The following is a 6000-nucleotide window of genomic DNA, read 5'->3' as shown; positions in this document are numbered from 1 at the left end:
TTCACGAAATGCTTCTTATTTCAAAGGAATATATACAAGTGAGTTGACAAAATCAGTTCTTACTATTCTATAGTTGAACTGTTTTGGCATAAAAGATTTTATGAAATATAATATGTTCACAAGAGTATTATACTTTGGTCAAAACGTTTTGATGATATTGAAATTATTTCGAAATTAACTTCTTCGCCAACCTTATGGAAGAGAATAATTCATATGATTCATAAACTGACTTTGTCAGTTTATGAATCATAAACGATCATTACGATCTCCAGTTTAGCACATCAAGATTTAGAAAATAGACTGTGTTATTTTTTCGTGTCTTTATGCTGTTTAAATTCGTTCTTACTGTTCCCAAAGTCTATTCTTTGCTTAAAAGATACGTTTTCAGTAATGTTGATAAAATAAATGAAAAAAAATTTTTGTTGAACGGTTTTATTAAAAAAAAAGTAATGATGATGTGGATAATTTATTAAAAAATCATTCGGAAGGTCCTAGGTAGGGCGTTGGGCGTGAGTAAATATATAAATACTACGCCAAACGATTTTATAATCTTTTTTTCTTTTTAATAAAACCGATTAATATAATTTTCTTTTTACTTATATTATTTTCAAGTTTTTAATCAATTCTTCTCATTCTGTTTAGTTTATTTAGTGCCTCAGTATTACAAGATAATATACGGTGCATTTCTTTAATGTTCCCCCCTTTTATTTTTTGAACGGGTCAACTCAAAAAATTGAAATTTGGGATAATGAAATTAATACATGAATACTTTATTTCGAAGTGAAATTGACAAATGAAACTTTCAACATGGCGACTGGGCTCCATCTGGGGAAAAAAATGAATGGAAAGGGGGGACTTGTGACACATCTTTTTGAAGCTCCTGGCAAATGCTTCACAACCCTAGAATATAATGTCAATATCTTCAACTACTACAAAATGGCGGAACTTGTAATAATTGCCTGAATACATTGACATTTAACTACATTATATGAGGTAATAAGCTTGGAGTCAGTTCAGAAGATGCTCGAAATGGTTGCCTTGAACTTCTTGACATATGAACAGCCTATCCGATAATTCACGCCGAACAAAGTGACGTCAATATCTCTACAAATATGTATTATTCTCTGCCGTATATCCAACATTGAAGCTGGTTCAGTTTCGTACACCTTTTGCTTCAAATAGCTCCATAAAAAGATTCCAAAGGTGTCAAATCTGGCGAGCGGGCTGGCCATTCTGTAGGACCTCGACGGCCAATACAACGACCTGGAAAAGTAGTATCCAAATAGTTTCTTACTTGTCTGGAGTAATGTGTTGGTGCTCCTTTTTGTTGGAATACAACATCCATATCGAATTCATTAGGATTCGCTTCAACGATTTCAGTGATGAGAGGATCAACAGTAGTTTCCAGCATATTCAAATACAGTTCCTCTGTTAAATTTTAATCAATGAATAGAGATCCTACAATATGGTGTCCCAATATTCCTGCCCAAAAGTTAATTTTTTCTGGATATTGGGTATGTATTTTCCGGAAAACGTGAGGGTTGGTGTCACTTCAATAACGGCAATTTTGTCTGTGAACATTGCCGTTTAAAAAAATGTACATTCGTCACTAAAACATATATTGCGGAGATAGGAGGATGCCTTGCAATGGTTAAAATATGTTTTTCCGTTAACCAGCTGTCGCACCCCTACGAACGACAACCCTCAGGAGTCGAAACTTGTGCGAGCTAAGAATTAACGAGGTCTTACCTTTTAACGTGTGATTCCTAACACGTGTACCATTTACATTTTGATAGTTACGCGTCACACCGTAAATAAAAATCGCTTCAATTTTTTCTTCCAATGGACCAGAATTGACCATTTTAGAGATTATTGACGTGGTACCTTTCTACTAGTAAAACCGAAAACTAAATGAGAATATTCTAACTGAACAATGATGTTCATTGTCGTACTGACATTTTTTGTCGTTTTTATAAACAAAAAATAAAGGTTTGTTGGAACGGCTTGTTGGAATTGCCATATAGCAAATGAAAACGAATATTTCTAGAAATATCTATATTAATGTGTTTGTCTTCAGAAAATTATTAAATGTTCCGCCATTTTGCAGTAGGTGGATATACATATTGACTTCATATTCTAGGGTTGTGGAAAATTCGTCAGGAGCTTCAATTTGATGTGTCACAAGACCCCCTTTTCCATTCAATTTTTTCCCATATGGCGCCCAGTTGCCATCTTGAAAGTTTCCTCTGTCAATTTAACTTCAAAATAAAGTATTCATGCATTATTTTCATTATCTCAAATTTCAATTTTTTGAGTTGACCCCTGTAAAAAATAAAAGGGGGCATTAAAGTAATGCACTGTATAATCCGCCATTTTGTAGCTGCGGCCATTTTGAATGTGTGTCTGTTTCAAAGTGAACTAATTTTCTAGTAGTCAAGCCCTATAATTTAAGACCTATATTAGGGTAGTTGTGAAACAATATGTAGTTCGCCATTTTGTAGGTGCGACCTTCTTGGATTTAAAACTAACTGTGTGTAACAAATATCAGATCAATCTGTCAGCAGAAAGGGGGTCAAACTTCAATTACTAAATTCGACCCAAACAAATAAATAAATAAATATACAAACAAACAGAGCAAGCTTAATGAAACCGTTTGAAAAACACTTTGAAAGAGTACATCTGTCTCAAACTCCATGTCACTTTTAGACTAATTAGATGTAAGATATTAGATGCGAAAGCTCTTTTTGAATAAATGCAAACGTTAAATTGTTTTATCTTACTTTTTTACAAGTAGGAGAAGAGAATGCTACACACAAAAATATTTTGTTGATGGCACACGTACATTTTCAATCGTCTGTAATGATTGTTGCAAAGAGTTATTTTTTGTTCGATCTGTCGATTTATGGAACAGAGAAGACTCTATTAGAATGAACTGAGCTGAATTTATTCGAGATCGAGCCTGAGTCGGAGTCTTGAGCCGAGCCGAGCCCTGTTATATGCGTCAAGTGTCTAACTCAGTACAGTCAGAAAATCTAGCTCCATTTTCAACCCCAATAGGGTTGTTTTTCGCCAAACCCTGACTTTCCTTCAAAAACTGGTTTCTAGATTACAAATCAATAATATTATCGAACTGAAATGATCAATAATACCTACATAAATATCAATACTGCATACTCACATTGAAAAACTTAGATTTGATGTAATAATTTATAAAAATAGTAAAAATATTAACAAAATCAACCAAAGAAATATGTGTTGATTTAATGTTTATCAAAGTTCCTCACAAAGACTCACAAATATCCTACTTTTGAAAAACATAAAGAAATAATTCACCAATATGCAAGGATGGCAATGTTGAAATTTCAATCGAAAAAACTTTTACAACTTTTAGTAAAGGACACATGCAATACATCTAATAATTCCCATGTGCTGGCACCTATCCGCTACCTATCAGACGCGTCCCCAGGTGGCGGATTGGGGAACGGCCAGGGGACTGAAAGCCCTATCCAGGAAGCCAATGTGGCCTTACGGACGGGGTCGCCGGACTCCTGGTCAGTGGCAGAAATAAGTAGGGTGGGGGGAACCAAAACTCCCCAAAGGCCTTTGCGAAACATGCCACCGTGGATCAGCCTACCCAAGCTGAGGTGTAAGGAATCGTGCCGACATCTGAATGGCCGCAGGGTGATATGCAGTTACGAACGATCCCCTTGGGGAAACGAGCGAAACCTCATTGGAATCAGCCTTGCTCTGGTAATGCGGGGCTCTGCCAGAGTGACCAACTCTTCCCCTGCTACTCGTGAAAACACACATGAATGAAACAAACACAAAAACATACACTGAAAAAACAAAAACCAATCCCGAGGCTGGACAGAAATGCTTACCTCAATCTATGGCGGTGGCTGGGGATGAACAGATCACCTTGAGATATAATACAAAGGCCAAGGCGTAAAAGCATTTGTGGCGCCGAGGCCAAAAGGAGAAAAAGAGCGATAGAGGCAGGAGTGGCAGCAATTATAAGTGCACTCTCCTCCTCCCCCACTCTACCTCCAACAGCAAGGGCACTTCCTGCGGTGTGCGCCCAGAGCTCTGCCTTGAATAAAGGCAAGGAACCTGCTGCCCTTGCAGGAAAGCTCCCTCACTTGAGCATCTCCACGGAGGGAATCCCAAGAAGGCTGAAGAAGCCGCGCAACGACAGTAATGTCGCTGCACCTTCCAAAATCTTCACAAAGGCCGCCGTGAGACACCTCAAGGTTGCCAAAAGGAATATGAGTTCTGCGAGTCTTTGCCTTCACCTGCCAATATAAAGGAGCTGTCTCCTAGTGACCTGTTCACCTTCCTGGAAAGGACAGGATAGACGATGACCTATGAGGACAACTCCTCGGGAGGATGTACAATGGGTCACATGAGGCCTAAGTGCTGTAGGTCTACACTCATCCTCCCTTCTCTACAGATACAGATACATCTAATAATTTTGTCTGAGCAAACCGCTACGAAACTTTCAGCGTACCCTGTATATTTATTGTCTAAGTTCTCGCCGTAAACCTTGTTGAAACAGTATTTCATTGACGAATTTATCCTATACAGAATGAATATTTACTACGTTGTATTCACATCCGAACGTTGAATTGAAACTTGTACATACACCTGACACCTACTTTGCTTATCACTATGTTCAATAAACACTATAAGCCATGACCTCTTATGGAAATGAAGCAGTAAAAAAGAACTAATTATTTTTGTAGTTACTATCCATATCTTTTAATTATTTGAATAGTACAAATTGCGTACAATTCCATTCTCTACGTTCAACGGACAAAAAAAATACTAATTAATCAATTCACCTGGTATAAACAACATTATCAAATCACATTACAGTTCTGATAGGTACGAACTAACAGAAAAATATTGGTTACGCATAATTCGGCCAAACCCCATATAAAAACTCAGTTGTCACTTCTAAATCAAAACAGGATACACCAAAAGTTATGTACAGGTTACAGGAAGCGTTCAGTAAAAACGAAAAACCCCTAAAACCTGAATAAAAGCACTTCAGTATACACCGCACAGTAAACGAAGTTATACGGAAAAAAATGTCATGGGCGTTTGGAATTTGTTTTTCGACAGGGATAGATGTCCTATTATTTCCCAAAATACGGCTAACTGACGATCATCGCGCTGTACCTATATGATACGGTATTATCTTGTCCCAATTTGTTCTGTTATTCACCGCTAAGAAAAGGGAAAAAAAAAAAAAAGAATTTTCTAACATTTCATTTTAATTTGATGATTTGTGTTATCTGTTTTCTCTTGGTGCAAATAACACCTCAAGTTTTATGTGAATGAATTGGTTTTGGTGAATTATCATCGTTTACTCTTGTTTTTCGTTTAAAATAATTTAAATTTCAATTTAAAATGTCCAAAAAAATTACTGGGTCTGAAATGTTTCTCTCATATATCACTCAAAATTTTCAATTTTCTACCAGAGATGTACATAATATACATTCACTCCATAAATTCTTACCTTCTCCTCAAAAAACGTTTCAAAACTTTTTTATTGAACACAGATTTTGAAGTAACAAATAATCTCATTACAATTAATAAATAATATGTATTACAACGAAATTGTTGTTTACCTGGTATATCGTCTGCAACAAATGTCTGAATGTGTATGTGTATGCGTGTATGTGTATATATGTCTGGCCGCCTGTGTATGTATACATGCATATACATACATTACGTTTAGGGAATTCGATTATAAGTATACAGATATGCAGGGCCGTAGCGAAAAGAAATACCAGGGGGGGAGGGAATCCAAATTTTCCCAACCCCACCAGCAAAATTTCCCAACTTTCGAAAAAATGAAAGCTTAGGGATTAGTTCCTATTATAATATATTGATTTTCTTACTTAGCTATCCAAAGATTGGCTGAATGCCTATGCCCGTTAGGGTATGCACAAACAAAAATAAATTTTGGTAATTATAAAAATTATAAAGGGAATT

This window comes from Leptinotarsa decemlineata, unplaced genomic scaffold, assembly GCF_025532065.1.
Source record: "Leptinotarsa decemlineata unplaced genomic scaffold, Ldec_3_MD MMD2_tig00000010_RagTag_RagTag, whole genome shotgun sequence".
Taxonomy (NCBI): Eukaryota; Metazoa; Arthropoda; class Insecta; order Coleoptera; family Chrysomelidae; genus Leptinotarsa; species Leptinotarsa decemlineata.
Note: the sequence above shows the minus strand (reverse complement) of the source record.